Source organism: Sturnira hondurensis, unplaced genomic scaffold (assembly GCF_014824575.4).
Source record: "Sturnira hondurensis isolate 20B ecotype Veracruz unplaced genomic scaffold, ASM1482457v3 Scaffold0009719, whole genome shotgun sequence".
Classification (NCBI taxonomy): Eukaryota; Metazoa; Chordata; class Mammalia; order Chiroptera; family Phyllostomidae; genus Sturnira; species Sturnira hondurensis.
This window is the reverse complement of record NW_028082350.1, coordinates 1,234,102-1,252,589: the sequence shown is the minus strand read 5'-3', so window position 1 is coordinate 1,252,589 and position 18,488 is coordinate 1,234,102. Positions and strand designations below refer to the sequence as shown.

General features: G+C 44.7%; 1 protein-coding gene and 1 pseudogene across 13 annotated transcripts in view; both read left to right on the top strand.

Moving 5' to 3' along the window:
• ZBTB20 (zinc finger and BTB domain containing 20) overlaps nucleotides 1–18,488 on the top strand; it is an 826,710-nt gene that overhangs the window by 780,158 nt on the left and 28,064 nt on the right. The window lies entirely within an intron of this gene.
• On the top strand, nucleotides 15,888–16,954 carry LOC118994726 (calponin-2-like; annotated as a pseudogene).

Genomic DNA, 18,488 nt, shown 5'->3' with positions numbered 1-18,488 from the left:
GTATTTATGGAATTTAGGACAAGTTGGACAATCCTGAACGCATTTTGGGGTCACGCTAATTTGCAGAAGAAAGATAGCCAAAAGGAGGCGGAATAAGCCATGGATCGTTCTTGTCCTGTGACTTGCTATTAACTTCTTCTGATCACTTCCATGTCCGGTAAAGAGTACAGAGAGCATCTTTGGTGTAAGTGCTCACAGTGTCTCCAAATGCCCTCCATTCCTCTTTATTCTACTTCCTAGAAAGAATTATAGATTTACCTTTTCATTGCTAACAATTTAAACTGCTTTTCTGCTGTTTCATTAACCAAATACGGTAAGCCTCTGGCCTGTTAAGTGTGCATTAATTTCTTTAAACATGGTCTTTCCCTTTTTAAAAAGTCACCTTTTCTGAGTTAATTGATACATAGTCTTTTTGGAATTATTTTCGTTACCTTTGATAACCTCTTGTTTGGAGGTTTCAGTGCTTACTTAGTCCAGCCTTTATACATTATCAGCAAATTTATCTATTTTCTTAAATTTCTTAGAGTTTGCACTCAGTGTACCTAGGGACACATTCACTTTAAAAATCACATTTCTTGAAGTTTCTGTCGCAGTCTCCCTCCTTCTGTGACACCTGCTCCCTCCCTACCACACTAACTCCATTGGGTATTTCCTCTGGTCACTTCATGCAGTAGCTTCTGTCCATCAGTCTCACCTCAGGCATTCGTGCATTTGTGCATTCATGCATTCCTTCATTCAGTCATTCATCAAATGCTATTGAGCCCCTGCTTCTGTGCCAAGTCTTCCACTAGGGCCAGGGGTGAAAAGACGAATGAGACACCATCCCTCACTGTAGGAACTCACAGCATCCACAAACACTTTCCTAACCCTGTAATTCTGTGAAGGAGGACACACAAAAGTGGTGTTAAAAGTGTTTGGTGATGCACAGAAAGCCACCAAGCTGTGGCTGGTGGGAGGGCTTCAGCTCCCTCCTCGGGCTCCCAAGGAGGGAGCTGAAGCCGTGGAAAGGGCTTCACAGGGAATCACAGGGAAGGTGACTTTCAACCTGGATCATGAAGTAAATGTGTGTCAAGTAGAAGAGAAGGAAATGACATTCTGGGTGGAAGGAACAATAGCAAAACCACAGAGGCACATGCGCACAGCATGGTGCACTCAGAAAACAGAACAGTTCCATTACGGTACCTTCTCATAGTTCATTTTAATCATGGGACAGTTGGTATCTAGGTAAAATTATCTGTCATTAAAATTCAGCTGCACTGAGTTGTATGTCCCTTTTAAAGATATTTGCTTTCTAAACCAATAATAAAGCCAGGATCCCCACTTATTTTCTGATCGGCAGAAGTGCCCTTCATTTCACACAGTCAGTGGAAGGAGGAAGTATCATGAAGGGCCTGCCGATAATTGATGCACACATTTTAGAACAACTTTTCTTGTTGAGAAAGACTCATTCTTGGAGCCCCAGTGTCACCTATAAGTGTCAAGCTGGACCTCTGTCACTGACTCAGTCTCTGAGAGTCTAGCAGTCTGTCCTCTTATGAAATCCTCTCCAGTCCCTTGGCAAATCTGGTCTCATGGCCCATTGCCTCGAGTTACAGCACACCGCATTGCTTTCCGAGATACCGCATGAAAGTGCTGACAGTCGTCAACATGTAATGTTTGAGACTGACTCTGGAGTTTTCGGGGCTCCATCTTGCTATCTCCTATCTCACAGGAGTACATCTCTAATTCTTATCTGCAGCTTCCAGTGACAGTTCCATAGGTGCTTCCTCCCCGGGTGGCAAATTCCATTGTATGAAATTAGTGTTCCTCCAAATCTGTCAGGGCTTCTCACATCTGACTTGAAAAAATCGCATACTACTGTCCTCAGAGATGGACCATTAAGGATCAATTGAGAACATGTGTAAGGATTCTAGGACCTCCCTGCTTTAAGGAGATTTTAAGTCAGATCCTCCCACCAGTCACAACAGGAACCGTGTAGTCAAGCCCTCATTACCTCGGCTCTCTCTGTTTGCTTTCCTTCTGCTTCTTCATCCTTGGTTCTAAGGATTGGGACCAGTTAGCACTTTTTATCGGCACCGAGAGTACAGGTTGTCTGGTCCAAACCCACTATTGTACAGGTGAGGAGACCAAGGCCCAAAGAGCGCCGGTGTTGTACCAGGAGGTTTCCAACAGAGTGGACCACCCCAGACAGAGCCCTCTAAGTACGGGTTCCTACTGTAGTGCCTGTTACTGAGTCTGCTCCTATGACAACTCATGTTTTCTGAATAACAAGGGAGTCAGGACTATTCATCTCATCAATTTACTCAATGCTTTCGACGTGTAAGACCAAGGCTAGACTGGAGTGCTCTGCTCACACACTGGGAGTCTCACAGAGAAGATAACATACATTCACAAACAACCTCCCTGCAGGGTGGTTCAACCTATGTCCCTTGTACCTGGATGCACCAGGACACTGATTCACTCGCATGGCCAGCCTTGTGTAAAGCCCGTCTTGTGTGCCCGGCACTACACTGAGTTCTCTTGGGGTACAAGGCAAAGACGGAACCAGACAGACACTGCCACTGGGAATCTTAAAGTTTAGTACATGTCTTCCAATCCCCATTTTCTTAGACAGAAGTTAGAAAGTTAATAAAATATATTTAATTCAGTTATCAGTAACATCCAGTCCAGTGTATCAGGGAAGGTTCCATTTGAGCTCTCTTGAAAGACAAATGGAGTTTCATGGCAGGTGAGGCATTAGAGTGAGGTATAAGGTTTTGCACTCTGGTGCAGATCTGTGGAAGTGTTAAAGGAGGGGTAGCCACGATCAGGACTCTGCTGTAGCATCAAGTGTGTGGAGCATGCGTGGATGTGGGAGAGGGTGGCTGGAGGGAGGAGAGAGCCCTGGAAGACTTGGCAATAGTTCACTTGGACTATTAGTAACCTAAAGGAGCCTGGTGACAGGGATGGGGGCTGGGAATAAGGAGGAGCCAGATTTGTCAGACTATAGAAGAAGGTGGACAGCCTCAGGAGCTGACCTTTCAGTGAGAGAGGAAATCATCACAGATAACGCCGAGAAATCAAAAAGAGAAGGTGAAAGGAAGTGTTTAGAGGCACAGAGTACAGTTTAGTCTTACATGATGCTGAGCATGAGATACCAGGAGAAGACTAATACGGTGTCACAAATAGATTTGAAATTCAGGCTAGCAAGTACTTTGGCCAAGGGGCCATACTTTAAGCCATGAATGTGGGGGTAAATTCGAAGATGGCTTTTGTTGACAGAAAAAAGAAAAATAGAACCTTGGGGAGCATTTACAGTGATTAATAACACAGAGGATGAAGTACCATCAAAGGAGGAGAGGAAAAGAGGGTCTGAGACAGAGGAGGAAACCCAGGGTGGTGCAGCGAGACCCTCAGGGAGGGGGAGAGTCTGCAGCGCTGGGCCCTGCGGACACCAAAGATCTATCAGTAGCGGCCTGCGACTGTGGAGAGCAGTCCGGTGTGTCCCAGAAATGCCACCAAGAGGGATTCAGGAGTGAACGGAGGATGAATGGGAAAGCATCAGTTACGAAGTGCTTTTTAAAGAAGTTTAATGATTTAAAAAGAAATAATGAACAGGTAACACAAAAGCACAGTAGTGAGTATATTTATGATACAGGAACCCCAAGCCAGTGTTAAGGGAGACTGCAATTAAAGAGGCAAGGTGGGAGAATTACATCTCCCATTTTGCAGGGCAATTGGAGTGATAAATATATGTAAATGAGATTTGAAGCCATTACCCAAGCCCAATGAATCACTAATTTTATGATATTAGTTCTTCCTCTACTTCCTTCCAACATTGCTTTCTCTTTCTTTTAGCTTATAAGAACTAATGTTTTGAAAGAATTGTTATATGTCTTCTTCAGATGACTTCCAAATATTCACCCCCCCCCTCTGTATTCTCTGAGCATTAGGCAGAAGACAGGCATCATATACTTTGAACATTTACATTTTCTAAAAATTTTTCAAACAAGTTATCTCTAAGTGTCATTTTTAACATGCCACATTCTGTGAACTTCTTTCCCGATAAGCCCAATTCAAGTAGCTCTGTGGTAATTAATAACAGACCTACATGACCTTCTCATGTACTGCCTCATCGTCACCAGATACCCTCAAGCTCATTATCTTTGGCATTTTTTTAAACTTGTTTACTCACACTGTATTTCTTTTCTGGTGGTCAGACACATCCCTAAGGCCACTGTCACCTGGACACACAAAATCTGCAATCTTGTCTACTTCGGGATGGCGCTCTGGAACCAACTAAATCAAATGTTTCTTTACTCTGCTGTTAAATTACCTACAAAACTAATAAGAAAAAAATGTTGTCACTATTGTGATTTATATAAACAACCACATGGGAGAATTTTGAATATGAGTCTTTGTAATTTCACCAGGAAGAATGAGTTCCAAGTTGACGTCAAAGTGGACCTTGAGGAACTCTTCCTGCCCCCTCCACCTCCCCAAAAGAATTTCCTCCTACTCATTTAGTCTCGGTGGTTTCAGATAGGTTCATGTGGTCAGTTTCATTCCAAGATTTCTTGCAGTATTATTCCAGGCCATGCATAATTTTTAAGAAAGCTTGGTGTGGCACTTAGAATACCACATGGCGAATTTCAAGAAGTAGTAACTATATTAACTTTGTCATTTAGTTTTTTACTATAATCTTTCCCTTTCCTGTATAATCACTTATTGTCTTTTTGCCTTATATCTCAATTGGGTATCTTGATATAAGAGGGATAATGGGAGAAAAGTGTATATAAATTCAAGCTACAGAGCTTAATTCCATGGAAAATACACATGCAAATTCTGAACTGAAGCCATTAGAAGTTAACCCAAGGGAAAAGAATGCATATGCATACCCTTTCCTCAGGGAGATTTTGTAGGTCCTCCAGGCAGGCCTGGGTGCTTTTTTCCAATTTTAAGAAAACTCCCCAAGAGCTAGCTTTGCCATTTTGTTCCTGACCTTAAAGTCCCAGAGGGGTGATTTGATTCCGGGCTTGCAGAGCAGCCTCATAGTCCTGGGTTAACATGCGGAGACACGAGCAGACTTGCTGTCCTTGGAGAGTGATACAGGCAGGGCCTTTCGGCAGGCGGGACCCCTCCCTCCAGAGGACGCGTTCTTAATCTGGACGCCTTAAACTCCACTGGTCCCGTGACTGGCCTCCCTCTTAGTCTATGAACTTCCTAAGAAGATGTGCCCACACACATCCGCACGTATGTGTGTGCTGTTCTGGGACACGAGTGAAGAACTTTCGTTAGATCAGGGCCAGGGAAGTATATAAAAGGGAAAGGAGTGACTTCACTGGGACGTATCCCAGTTCAGAATCTGCATCTTCACACCTGGCCCTCGTGAGTAAACTAAGGGCCAAGGTGGAGAAGTCGGATGTGGACCTCCAAAGGCCGCCTGACTCCTGAGGCTCTTTCAGGTCCCCTCAATATGCCCGCAGGTCATATCAGTAACAGACTTCTAAAGCTGCTTCTGAAACATGTTGATAATGGACTAATTTGCACCATAGGTTGCTCAGAAAATGTTTTTCACTCCCATGGTCTAGTTGTGTGCTCTTTGTAATGTGAACTTCAGCCTGTGAATGCATTTACATGCCTTTACTTAACCTCCCTATATTTCCATTTCCTCATATGCATGAGAATGAAAATAGTATCTGTCTCACTGGGTTATTCTAAGAATTAGATGGAATGCTGTATGTAAAGCTCCTAAAACAATGCCAGACAGGCAGCCAGCACTCAGTGAATTTGTGCACTAGCTATAGTGTTTTAAATTATTAAGTAAAAATGTACTAAAATTGATACAACATAAAGGAAGGTTGTGGCAGGTGCCTGTCCTTCCCCCTGAGAATGACAGAGCCAAGAGCCCTGGGTTGGCGGGAGGAAAGCATGAGGTCCACTTGCCCTCCTTCCTTCAAGGCCAGGCCATGCCCTCTTCTTGCTCCTTCTTGGAGTCAGGCCTGGGTAGACTGGGAAGCCTCTCCATTATCTTTTTACCTTCTTTTATTCCCCCACTTGCCTTGTTCCCTAAAATTGGATGAGGACTACTATCCACTAAGCATCTACTCTGTGTAAAATACACTACACCATTCTTATAAAACACCCCATTTTACAGATTAGGAAACCATGACACAAGAGAAGTTAAAAAACTCTCTGAATGTTTTGTTCTTGGTATAGAGAAGGCTTAAAGTATTATTTATACTATATTAACCTATTAAGTTCCTTCATGGCCTGAAGTGCATTGTAATCCATGAGAGATTTTCACGAGATAGAGAATGGATTTGCGTCTAGCTTCTCTCAGAATACATTGCAGAGCCTGCGTGGCCCCCACTGTGCACCCGCAGGTGTCCTTCCGCTCTGGCCCCTGTCAGTCCTCACACCCGAAGAGGCCAGAACATCTGGTCCTTAAAGTGGGCACATAGCTGTGCTGACACATCACAGAGCCTTTTCCAAAGAGGTATAAGAGGGAACCCCTCAAAACTATTTATTTACAGAAATTGTGTATTTATTCTTACATGTATTTAAAGTTCAGTCACCTTCAGAGTACTCTGCATTTGGTGCAATATACCTGTTGAGACATTTATTCCATCGCTCAAAAGAGTTTTTGAACTCACGGATTTTAATGCCTTTTAGTGCTTCCACTGTTTTTTCTTTCATCTCTTCTACATCAGCAAAATGTTTCCCTTTGAGGACTTTTTTCATCCGGGGAAACAAAAAAATGTTGCTCAGGGTGAGGGTGGGTAAATGGGAGTGTGGGGCACAGGGACATGCTGGTTTTGGTCAAAAACTGCTGAACACTCAGTATGGTGTGGGCAGGTGCGCTTGTAGATCACCCATCATGAAATGGGCAAATGCATTGAAGGTTTTCCAAAAAAAGATTCACTGAGGCTGAACGCAGCCCCTCACCACAATGCCAGTTGGTACACTGATACAGATGAGTTCCCAGTAGGGGAAGTCTGTGTGTGGTACAAGGGGCCTGTCATGCAGAAGATAATTCCAGTTTGGGGGAGGTCTCCCTTCATATACTCACAACCAAATAAATGCATCTTTTATCTTTTTGAAAGACAGCCTGCCTGATGGCTTCAGAGTATTTTGAAATAATTCAAAATAGAGGTAAAGTTGGGAGAGTAAGTGTGTTTCACTGCAGAGGATTGCTCTTAATCACCCTGCTCACTTACCTACCTTCTTCCATTCAGAAACAGTTGATAATAGTTGAAGAAAATATATTATCTTAAGATATTCACTTAGACATGTTGGCTCATTGCAGCTAGTAAGCCTTTCCTGCCCACGGTGCCCACGTAGTTTTTGGTAATGCATAGAGATACTGTCCGGCATTTGCTTCTCTGAATGCCTGAGCACTTTTGCTGCTGAGTATAGAGTTCCACAGACACATGGGTACGAAACTGGAAACAGGTCTCTTGGTAATAGCTGCAGATCACGTTCTAAACTAGATTATATGCAAGTCTGTATGAATCCCGAGTCAGAGCTTTAAAATAATAACTTACTGAGTCATGATTTCTGCATCTCATATGCAGTATTCCTTAAATCGTATGTTGATGGTTAATCAGCAGAATCCAAAGACACAAATTAGATGGTACAATATTTACAGAGAAAATATATGTGTTGCTTGAGAAACAAAGATCCTCAATCCTCCGATCCTCAGGGTTACAGTCCCACCAAGAAAAAAAAAGTAGCAGTTGCGATCCGAACTGTCAACATTGTAACCAAGAAAGGAGAGAATGTAACAGTAGAAGGAGGGAGCTTGAAGACAGAACTTCTTGGTTAAAGGAGGTGAGGCCTTCAAGAAATATGTTTGAAAGGATTCAGAAGAAACACTAGGTAAGATGAATTATCCCTGTTTCTCAAGTAACATTCTAGCAGTTCGATTATGAAATGCTTATTTTGGCCAGGTGGGGGAAGATGTGAGGGCAGCAATCCAGTCTGTCTTGTTCACTGCTGGATCCTTAGCAGAGTGCTCAGACGTACTAGGCGCTCAGCAGAAATTTGTTGAATGAATGAACAAGGTGAGGAGAAAAGGGTAAGAGTGTAGTGCACTTGTGAGCGTTTCGCCCATTTGTAAAAGTAAAGGCACTGATTTTTTACCTGATTTTTTTTCATTCAGCACACTTACAAAATCAAGTGCATCCCAGATGCCCTCTGGTTTTCCTGCTGGGAGAACAGAACCACTTTCTGTTCAGTATAGGCTGCTCCATGTTTTGATTCTAGTAGCAATATGGCAGGGTTAAGGTCAACTTTGTCGGATAATCTGGTGCCTGCTTTTGATAGATATCATGAAAATAGATAAATTTTCAAGATGCTCAAACAGATGATTAGACAAAAGCTCCAGCAGAACTTGAAACAACAAAAGGCAAGGTCTTCCCACTCGCACCTCCCGTGACTGTACCATCCTGCACGGTTTGCTGCAACCCCACAGCCTCCTCCTGGTTTCATCCCTTTCCCGGCTCTCGTGTTTGTCTAGGGAATATGGCGTGTGACTGCCGGGCTAGCAAGGAGACAGTTCTTGCAAAATCCACCCCCCCCCGCCCCCCCCACACACACAGGGCTTTTAAGCTTCTCTCATGAGAATGGCATGGTCTGACCAGCAGCAGGCAGAGCTGGCCCAGGGAAACAAGAGCTTGGCAGAGTCATCGTGCCCTCCTGCTGGAAGGGCCCTCAAGAGAGTTCTTCACGCCCACCCTCGTTCAGCTGGCTGGACAGTAGAGGGATATGTAGGAAAACAAATTCCTGGCTGAATGAATAGTGGATTAAATGAATGAGAGATGAGTTCACTCCTCCAGAAGTCTCTGCCATCCTACTTGAGTAGAAGGCTAGCTTTGAAGCCAGTCTGTTCTCCATGGCACGATTTTGTATATGCTCAGCATTGGAATATGGTCACCATCTGCTGCCAGCGCATAGGACGAAGGAGGTATTGGGGTAGATGGGAAGAGGCTGGGAGGGGAGAAAAGAGACACTTAAAACGGGCTAATGATCTCCTTTGTGTCGGAGTCTAGATTTGAGAACATCAGTCTTGTACTTGAAGAACAAAAACACCAGTGTGTCTTAGACCACACCAGGCGCCGGCACATCAGATAAGACCTGCACTGTGAGGTATTTAGCCATCGAATCTCAAGAAGTTCTAAAAGTGAAATTAAAGGAGCAAACTGAGGAAGCTGAAAGGCAAAAAAGCTTAGGGGAAAACACAGCCAGGAGGGCTCAGCAGATTGTGTCTTCGGGGTTACAGTAGTTCAAAAATGAATCTACTAATTAGAGAGTCAAAAATGCTCTGTAAATCCCAGGAATTTAAGGATCTGTAGAAGCAGTGAGACACTTCTCCACACACTCTGAGTGCACTGTGATCCTTCCGCAGAACCTCGGGGTAGAAGTGACCAGGCTGTTGTGCCTTGTTGCAGGTTTGAACAGTTAATTAAGGGATACGGACAGTTGTGCTAGAGGCACAACAGGGAAAAGTTGTTAAACAGAGCGAGTAAGACCAGAGAATGTCTCTGAAAGGCATTGAATAGCTCACAGAGATCTTCCTGGAGTTTCCCTAAAGTTATCTGTATAAATTGTTGGTTACAGCACAGAATCATATTAATAATTTGTGTACCGAAATGACATGCTGGAGAATACTAATTAAGCTGGGGATGTACACTAGTGAAAAGAATTATTATAGTAAAGTTAACTTTGCTTTGGAAAAGGTTAGCTAATAAGCTCGACATTTGAAAGCAAGTATTATGCATTCAGTGGTGGTTCTGTATCTCAAGTTTGAGAAATTTAGAAGGTGAAGAGATAAAAACCCCTTTGGCCACACAAGGAAAGAATCCCTTCAGATGGGTGTGTAATAGAAATGTGGAAGCATCCATCATCCTGGGCATGCAAGACTCACCTTAGGGAGCACAAAGTGATTGCTCAACAGTGGATCACAGTTGGCGCTTGGAGGGCTCAGTCAGTAAATACGTGTTGCTGTGTGGGCCTGTCCTTGACTCCTCTCTGCCATGAGGGACAAGTCACACGACTGTGGCCCGACCACAGTCAGAACATTAGCAGTATCTTCCGTCCACCCTGCGTGTGGGTTCCCTTCCTAGCCACACTCTTCGCCCTCCAAGTTCTGTTTTATTTGTCCTACAACATCGCCGTGAAGCCCAAGCATCTTTATTTTACAGGTGAGATAACGGTCCAGGCAGGAATGACTCAGTTCTTTAGCTTTAAATGTGAAATGATTGATAAGCATCATATGACTCAGCTGCTTCTACTCTTTTTCACATTATTTCAGGTTTTCCAGGTAAAAGACGTATTTTGTCTTTCTCATTATTATTTTAATCGGTTTCCAGAGAAGTTGAGATAAAAACAGAATCTAACAAATATCCCATGGTGATATGTGGTGTTCTCTTTTTTTTTTTTTTTCAAGAATAAATTAAGACCTTCTCTGCCCCTCCCTCCTGGCCCTCTCTGTAGATACCCAAGTCCCCTGCCAATTTTCGGATGAATAAGGGCTCACTCGAGCACTGGATCACAGTCCCCTCTATTGAGAAAACAGCCTTGTAAATTCATGTCTGGAACCTGTGGACGTTTCTTCTGGTTATAAAATTGAAGTTTGACCTGAAGGTTTTTAAACAGTATAATATGTGACCTGGTTGTGAGTTCAGCAATAAATTTATACCGGGCGTGTGAAAGGCCAAAAAGAAAACTAGTGTCTTTTATTCTCTCTGGTGACCTACACTAAATATCATATATTTACTTTGTAAATGAGGACACCCAGTGGCCACCAAGTGAAAATATTCTAAACAATCCCTGACATTGTTTGGACAAATATAAATACCCATGATCAAAGCTGATTGATAGAAATCTCTGGAACATCTGTTCCCAAGCAGTTTAGCTTCCCTGAGGCACGCAGGAGTGGTGGGCGCCTGGCCTGATCATTTTTATATCATATCACAGATTCTTTTTTTCTCTCTCAGCATTGGTTACAAGGTACGGCTCAGCTTTGAGTTCCACCGAATTCTCAGCGGACAGGAGGAACCAAGAGGTGCCTCTTGGGGGAAATGGAATCAGGAAGATGGGGGTAGTATGGTGTGTGTGTCAAAAATCGTACATGAATGAGCACAGTTTGTGGGAAAGTTGGCGAACACATAAGAAACCAACTGCCTTAGACTTTAAATCCATACTGAAAATAGAACTGTGGCTGTTCCCTGGTGAGAGAGGGTAGAGTAACCAAAGACAGGAGAGCATCACACAGAATTTCAGGGATGGAAAGACCCCCTGGGCCTACAACACATGCGGACACGCCTCAGAGAAACGGTGCCCTGTGTTTGCCACTTCCTGTCAGCATGTTCGTCACGGGCATTAGAGAGCTGACCAAGCAAATATTCAGATAGGAGCCCCTCCGAGTGAAGAAATGTGCGGGCAGTGTTGGAGATCATTAATTTGTAGTTAGAGTTAGAGTTATTACAATGCAAGGTACTAGCCTTCTTAGAGTCTTTTCATAGGGATAAGACAGGCACAATGATAAGAAAATGAAGAGAGACAATCAATAATATACTATTAAGGACTAAATGTGCTGCACATGTAAAAAGTTCAGATTTATTCTTCAACATTCAGGTGCAAGAAACATAGCTTTAATGTCTAGAGCAAATTAAATCCAAGGTCACTGAGTCAGCAAGAAATTCAGTGGTATTCCAAGGTCTCCCTTTTCCTCCTCAGACTCATACAAGACATAGGAGGTTTAGGGCAGGGTCAGCCCCTTAGTCCATGATGTCTCCATCGCTGACATTGCTTGTCCACCGACAAAGCCACCATTGAGCCTTGTCCCTCTGACTGCCTAAAACTCCTACGTTAGCCGGGTTTTGAGATGTCCTTCATGGCAGTTCGCAAGCATGGGCCCGGCCCCAAGGTCATCACTGTTAATCTCAAGACAGCGGCCTTTTTATTTGAGCTTCTAAAATCGTAACAAGCAATTACCCCAACTGGAGTAATGTGCAAGCAGAGACCTCAGACCTTGTCACTGTCCCCATTTGAGGGGGAATTGTTTTTCTCCCTCTCAGCTCACCTCAATCTAACTCCAAAGAAAGGGCACAGCACCATTCTCCCTGGAGAAGGTGGATTCCAAGCAAAGCTCTTTGTCTTAAGGCTTCATTGTTATGGCTAAACGTAGGATTCGAGCTCTGAAGCCCTAATTCCCTGAGGCAGGGGAGCCCGGACCTGTGTAAAGGCTTGGCCTTTCCTAATTGCCTGTGAAAGTTCAGTAATTCAGTGGGTAAAAAACTGCTTCAGCTTATTACCTCACCAAGCAGTGGGTGAAAAACAGAACTTAGAATGGGCTCTACTTGTCAAAGAAGTCTCCACAGAGAAGGAGGAACTTTGAATAGGGTTCTCAAATGGCACATAAGATTTGGTAAGTAGAGAAAGCACAATCATTTCAGAATAGGACAAATTCAGCAGAAGAAGGAAAAAATGGGTGCAGTGCAGGCGGGGGATGGCAAAATGTCCAGCTTCTCGGGTTAGCACAGAAATCTTACTTTGGTGAAGAGGGAATAATTAGATTTTTACCTGTAGCTACAGAAGACTCTTGCAGCTTAATATCTTTTTTTCTATGATATATAAATGATAAATATATATACAGAATATAAAACACCTTACTCCTTAATAGAGTAATTACAATGTCTGCCTTCTCCTTCCCTTACTTACCAGTGCCTTCCAAGGTTTTAAGTTCTGACAACACTTACTTATGATCTTCTTCATCCCAGCATGCGCCCGAAAGGAACTTACACTTTATGCTTTCTTAAGGAAGTCCTATGCTTGGTTCTATAATGGATCACCCCAGGTAGGCAGTTGAGGTGTAGGTTCAGCTACTTTCTTAAACTGGCCACATAAATCACCACTGCGCTTCCCTCTTAACTAGTCACCCAGCAGAACAGTTACCCTTTTCTTTGTTGTTGTGGTGGTGGTGGTTGTTGTTGTTGCTTTAAGATAGAAAGCCCTCATTCCTGAGTAAGACAATCTACCATGGCGCAAGTCCACTCCTTCCCCAGGGAAATAGTGTAGCCCCTCCTATACCAACAAACAGCTATGAAAGCCAGTTCATCAGGGAACGTGTATCAAGGACCTATGGGCAAAGCTAACCCGTAGGGTCAAGGGTGGGAGGTGGGGGTGGGTGGAGCAGGGAGGAGTGGAGGGGGGGGGGAATGGAGGCAAGTGTACTTGAACAACAATTTTAAAAATGGGAAAAAAGAAAACCAGTTGTCACATCGGAAACAACTTACTTTTTTGAGGAAGACACAGGCAAAAGCGAGTTCGGTCCTGTGCAGCAGCAGAGAGCAAAAGGAAGTTCTGTGAATTGAGACAGTCTGATTATTTTAGTCAAGCTCTTCCTAAATGACACCATAGGGTTCTGTTTTCTCACTCAGTGAAGTTCAATTAAGTCAAAAATTTATTTCTTGCCCAACTATACTTTACCACCAATATTTATTTAAAAAAATAAAAGAATGCCATTTCTGGGAATTATGGTTGGTATTCAAACTCACTAGAGTTGAAAACTTATTTTTCCTTTAAAATATGTATATGATGATGTAGAGATCAAAAGAAGAACAGATTAGGAAGAAAATGCTGGATTTTATATACATACATTGAATTGATCATTTCTTTTCTAGCAAAATAAAGGACAGAATGTATTAATTGTACATTTGGATATATGGATCCTTCTTTAAGGCCTATGCAAAGTCAAGTTCAAACTGCGTACTTTGTGAATTTAAGTAGATTCTTTTGTTCCCTTTTCTATCCCACCCACAGATGTAGCATCTCTGTGTTTTTGTTCCCCAGATTTAGTGAACAAAGGAAAAGGTTACAATAGGGCAGCAGCTAAATTTGTAAGGAAAGAGCTTTAGAAAAAAAATTCAAACTCCTAAAATGTGTCTCAGAAGGTTTACAATATAAGAGGATTTAAAGGCATCAGCCTCAGATTTCACCGACTTCCCTCCTTGGTCCCAGCGGGTCCTCCCTCCTCAAGCAGCCATTTCATCTCAGCTTTAGAATGAGGGCATAGGTGGCGCCCAGAACGTTGTCTGGAATCACAGCTGTCCAGCGCCTTTGTTCACAGGGCTAGAACTTGGCTTCCACAGGAGAGTAAAGAAGGTGTTTGAACTTCCAGTGTTTTATTCCACTGGAATCAGATGCTGAAAGTATAGAAATTCATAAAGCACGTAGCTTGATAATATCCAAAACTGAATATTTAGAATTGGTTCCATAAAGCTGATAGTCAATTACTTGCTGTTTGTTTGACTATATTGTCATCTCATAAGTAAACATTAACTCCAAAAAATTTTTCAATTCATTAATAAGTATGTATAAAAATACTCTTATTTTTCTTTCCCATGGTTTTTTAAATTTTTTACTTTTCTAATTACAGTTGGCCTTTAATATTATATTAGTTTCAGGGGTACAGCATAGTGGTTAGACATTTATATAATTTTGAAGTGATCCCCCCTATAAGTCTAATTGATGCCCCCCTGGCACCACACATAGTTATTACAATGTTACTAACTCTCTATATACATACAGAGAGAGACCCAGTCTTGGCAGGGTGGCCTTCTGTAGCAGGCATCCTGTGGGGCCCAGTGGGACAGTCTCCCTAGTCACATGAGCTAGGTGCTCCACAAGTGTCCTTGTGTGGATTGTGTGTGCCCTCCTGTTATCATTCAGCCTTCATTGGTGCTTGCTCATGCCTCCCTGCTCAACTCATCTGTGACGTGTAGGTTGATGGGCTGTGAGGACTGGCCACAACCCTGCATGGGCTGACCCCATGGAGCAGTACTCGCCCCAGCAGGGTTCTGGTGCCTACTGAGGTCATCCTTCGGGTGTGCCCTTTGCATAGCTTTATAGTTGATGCTCTGTTGTGGTCTGAGGCCAGCCAGCAGGTTATTGGTTTTCTGGCCTCTTGGGAAGGGTTCCAGTGCAGGCCAAAGTCAGCCACTGCCTGTGCCTGACTAAGGCCACCTGGTAGAAGTTACTGAGCACCTGTAGTGGACAGCTGTTTGTGTTGGGCCTGGAGGCCCGTGGGAGAGGCCACTGCAACTCAAAGCCAGCTGCCATCTGCACCAGGCCTGGGGCCATTTAGCAAAAAGCACAATGCCCACTGAGGCTAGCCATCACCTGCCTGGGGTCTGCAGACATTGTGGAGCTTTTAAGAAACTGTGCAGTAAGGATCAAGGCTGCCCGTGAGGCACAGCCCTGAAAAGAACCAAAGGTAGTATGTGAGTTGGGTGGAATGTGGCTTCAGGGAATCACCTGGGCGGGGCAAGCAGTGTTCAGTTCATTAATGCAAATTCAGATTTGGCATCACCTGCCCCTGTAGGCTGTGTGAGGGGAGGGCTCAACAGGGGGACAGTGTTAGCACTCACCCCAAAGCCACACTGTTCATTTTCTCCTTGTATAATTCTCGTGCCTTGTGAGCTACTGTCCCTTCACTGGAGCTCAGGGTGCATGCCTGTGAGCCAATGAGTTTGTGCACGGGCCCTTTAAGAAGATACCTGGGTTTCTGGCCACTCTACATCTCCCATGCAGGACAGAATTGCCACTGGTTTTCACAGCCAGCTGCTGTGGGGACTACTCTTCCCAGCACTGGATTCCTGGGCTAGGAAGCCTAGTGTGGGACTGAGACCCCTTGCTCCTTGGTGGGGACCTCTGCCACAGAGATAATCCTTCCCAATTCTCAACTGCCACATGTGCGTGTGGGACCAGCCCATTCTACCTCTCCACCCTCCTCCTAGTCTCAGTGTGGCCTGTTCATTGTATCCTTAGTTAGAGGTCCGTTCAGCTAGCCTTCAGGTGGTTCTCCAGGTTGATTGCTCCATGATTGTCATCTTGGTATGGTCATGAGAAGAGAGGAGCACAGCGCTTCCACACTCTGCCACCTGGACCGGAACTCCTTAGAAAATGTATTTATATATGAATGTGGAAAAGGAATCAGAGTAGAAGTAAAATAAGGAACTGACACTGGAATGAGGCTAGGGGAGACTCTGCATAGAAAAGCGTACCTGAGGCATCCCCAACCATCTTACCCGGTGGCCCTCCATCCCACCGTCACTGCTGCCAGCATGTGCGGCTCAGTGAGGAGCCCTCATATGGGCTTTCAGTCATGGTCAAGAACCGGCTCCTGTCCAGACACGACCCTCAGAAGGAGGCAGAGCTCCGCAGCTGGATCGAGGGGCTCACAGGCCTGTTATCATTGCTAACTTCCAGAAGGGCCTGAAGGTCAGCATTATCCTGTGCACACTCATGAATAAGCTGCAGCCTGGCTCAGTCCCCATGATCAACTGCTCCACAAAAAACTGGCACCTGCTAGAAAACCTCTCTGACTTCATGGAAGCCATGGTCAGCTATGGCATGAATCCATGGGCATGTGTGAGTGACCCGTTTGGCAGTGGAAACATGACATGGGTGCAGGTGTCTCTCCTGGCTCTGGCAGGGAGGGCCGAGACGAAGGGGCTGCAGAGCGGTGCGGACACTGGCATCGAGTACTCGGAAAAGCAGGAGTGGGACTTCGATGGCGCAGCAATGAGGGCAGGCCAGTAGTGCATCAGTGGGCTCCAGGTGGGCACCAACAAGTGTGCCAGCCAGGTGGGCATGATGGCTCCCAGCACCCAGTGGCACATTTATGACCTCAAGTTGGGGACCAACAGATGTGACAGTTCCTCCATGTCCCTGCAGATGGGCCACATGCAGGGCACCAACCAGAGTGGCCAGGTCTTTGGCTTGGGCCGGCAGATATATGACCCCAAGTACTGCCCAAAAGGCCCTGGAGTACCCCCCCTCACTACCAAGAGGAGGCAGGCTACTGAGGTCCCCTTTGTGAGATGTCTCCCTATATCGTCACCTCATCTGGGATTTCCGGTTTTTCTGTGTCTTCGTCTTGTTTTTCTATGTGTTCCAGTACTTCTAGCCGAGGGTCTGTGAAGGCCAGATCCTCAGCCTGTGATGCTTGTGGGGGAGGGGGGGTCCCTGCCAGGGCACATCCAGGTAGCAAATTTCCCAGCAGGCTTTGGGCCAAGCCGTGGGCAGGGAGAAGGAACCTGTGCAGGGAGGGAAACTGGCCCCAACTGGCTTCCAGTTGCTTCTGTCCCTCTTCCCTTTTCTCTGCTGATCAGTTGTGGTTTCTGTACCCACAAAAGTTTCAGGCAGTGTCAATAAAATAAAATTATTTTTTTAGGGAGGATGGGGTGAGGATGGTGGAGGAAGTCCTCTGGGAGAGGGCCAGGCCACAGTCCCCAGATATTTTAGGTATCATGAGGGACTGGATTTCCTCAGGACCCTCCCAGGGGCCCAGTGAGGAAACAGGCCCAGAGAGGACAGTGGAGTTCTGAGTGCTTGAGACAAAGCCAGACCCCCCTCCATACAAGTCTCTTCTGTCCTAAGAAGTACTACGCAGGGACCCCTACCAGGAGGCCCTCTCTGGAAACAACCCCACTCAGAAGCCCCAGGAACAAGAGATAATGTGAAACTGTGGACCAAAGGCAATAAAAACTTTTTTAGCAAAAAAAAAAAATGTATATCATGAAGTCTTTTGTTTTTTAAAGATTTCATTTATTTATTTTTAGAGAGAGGAGAATGGAAGGAGAAAGAAAGGTAGAGAAACATCATTGTGTGGTTGCCTCTCACACAGCCCCTACTCGGGACCTGGCCTACGGACCCAGGCATGTGCCCTGACTGAGAATAAAACCAGTGACCCTTTGGTTCTCAGGCCAGCACTCAATCCACTGAGCCACACCAGCCAGGGTACAAAGTCTTATATAATTGCTGAAATGTGGGCTAAATTTTTATTCTGACCTCCAGTTATGATATTCACAGGGTCCAAAAATGTAAAAGTAGAACCAGCTTCTCCTGGGCCAGGAGTCTGGGAGAAGTTGATTGATTAATGTACATTTCAAATATCAAACGTCCTATAGGGTGAGTTTCTTCCACTGGCTTAGATTTCAGATCATCCCTGGCTTCATGGGTCCATTTACACTGAACTATTCTCAGTAAATGCTCCACTTATAAATTGGTGAAAATGCAAGTGACCCCAAAAGCAACATCATCCATCAGTGAGTTATATGTGCAATGTTAGACATGCGGTCAGGCGTTTCTTAGTCCCTTCTGGGAAATAACAGAGGGCTTCATTTGAAACCAGGCAGACCGAAGACCTGGGCTCACTAAGGGACAGTGGGATCCTCCAGAGCCCAGTGAAAAGGCTTCCCTGGAATTACGTCTTCCTCTGGACCTAGAAATCTCACTAGTAATAATACCAGTCTGGTCCCATCCTTCAGACACAGTTTAAAGCTCTTACTTTTGGGTAGAGTGAAAAGCAGGAAAGGAGGCCAGGAAAGGAGGAGCAGTCCAGGTCTGAGGATGGGCTGAGGGTCCTAGGACATGTTGTCCTAGTTCAGAATTCTGCCCTCTTGTTGCCCACACTTGGAGCTTAGTGAAACTTAATGGAA